This window comes from Triticum aestivum, chromosome 1B (assembly GCF_018294505.1).
Source record: "Triticum aestivum cultivar Chinese Spring chromosome 1B, IWGSC CS RefSeq v2.1, whole genome shotgun sequence".
NCBI lineage: Eukaryota > Viridiplantae > Streptophyta > Magnoliopsida > Poales > Poaceae > Triticum > Triticum aestivum.
The window spans coordinates 542,719,984-542,721,780 of record NC_057795.1 but is presented as its reverse complement, the minus strand read 5'-3'; positions in this window follow the sequence as shown (position 1 = coordinate 542,721,780).

Sequence of the window (1,797 nt, the reverse complement as noted above, 5' to 3'; positions counted from 1 at the left end):
ACGACCGACATGCATCTGAAGTGGACTATACATGGAGAGGCCGACAGCTGGGTCCATGGCCGCACGCAAGCAAATGCCTCCTTATTACGCGCAAAATAATGATTCCTCCACCTGACATCGGGGACCCACCGAAAGGGCCTCAGTATTTCGCGAAAAAAACGTTATCACCGCTGACAGCTCGGACCCACCAGCTATATCTTCGCACGCAAGGAAGTGCCTCCTTATTACGCACAAAAAAATGAATACTCCCCCTGTTAGCTGGGACCCAGTATAGTGGCAGGCTGACTTGTGGGCCTACTGAGTTGACGGGGACGGAGGGCTTTGTCAACTTAGTCAATATGCACGATTCTAGCTCTAGTGACTGTACGATGTCCATCCAACGGCCATAGTGCTTCTTCAACCTCTGGTCTTCTTGCTCCAGCCGCCCAAACCAGCACCGGTCGTGCCTCGTGCTCCTGCCTCTCGTGGCCGGCTGCGATGCAGCGGAGGACTCAACGCCCCCTACTACTCCCACCGCTGGCCAGACCATCCCTCTACTCACCCACACCCCCTATTATTCTGCGGCGACGGCAGCCTCACACCACAGCGAACCACTGAACCCTCATACTCCTCTACGCATGGGCATCCACTACCGCGTCTTCCCCGGCTCCGCGTCGTCCCATTCCTAGGCCTCGCCGTCGTCCACCGCCCTGGTGCTCTCGGCGTGGCGTGGTCAACATGGTCAAGGAACGGTTTCCATCGGATGTGGATTGTATGTGGAGAGGCTGACAGCTGGGTCCATGGCCGCAGCAAGGAAGTGCCTCCTTATTACGCGCAAAATAATTATTCCTCCACCTAACAGCGGGGACCCACCGGACGGGCCATCATATTTCGCGAAAAAAATGTTTCCCCCCTGACTGCTGGGACCCACCAACTACACTTTCGCACGCAAGGAAGTGCGTCCGGGCAAAAAAAACGATTCGCCCCCCTGACTGCTGGGACCCACCAGCTACATCTTCGCACGCAAGGAAGTGCCTGACAGTCGGGACCCACCTGGTCGAAGCGTACGTAGCGTTGTCATTCTTGTCGCGAACGTGTACGTACATACTGGTCGATGTAGAGGCGCGCACGTGTCGTAGATGTAGAGGCGCGCACGTGTCGTAGTAGAGGCACGCACGTAGCATGTACACGTACGTACAGCGGCGAGGGTGCAAGAAAGAAAATACGACCACGTACGTACATACGGGCAGGGTCTCGAACGCCTACCCGCGCATACGTACATGGCTGGGTCGAAACGTAGAAACAGCGTCGTCGTCGTGTTCATGGGGAGCCAACCGGCTGGGTCAGAACGGAATGTGTGGTCGTGTTCATCGGGAGGGCTTGGAGGGAACATGCGATGGAAACGAGGCCTAGCGTACTGCACAACGAAGGAAACGGCCTTGTGTTCGACCGGCCACGTTCGAAACGGGGTCCTGTTGATCGGGAGGGGCCTGGCGTACCCCAAAACGGAGGAAACGGACCTCCTACGGTCGAAACGGGGGTCCTGTTGATCGGGAGGGGTGTGGCGTACCGCAAAATGGATGAAATGGACCTCCTACGGTCGAAACGGGGGTCCTGTTGATCGGGAGGAGTGTGGCGTACCGCAAGACGGACGAAACGGACTTGTGTTGGAGCGCTACTGTCGAAACGGGAGGGGGGTGTGGCGTACCACAAAACGGGACTCCACGGGATACTATTCATCTCCACCGTCGACCACCTCCAGCCTCCACGGGCTACCGTCGACCTCCTCCAGCCTCCACGAGCTCCTGTTCATCCAAC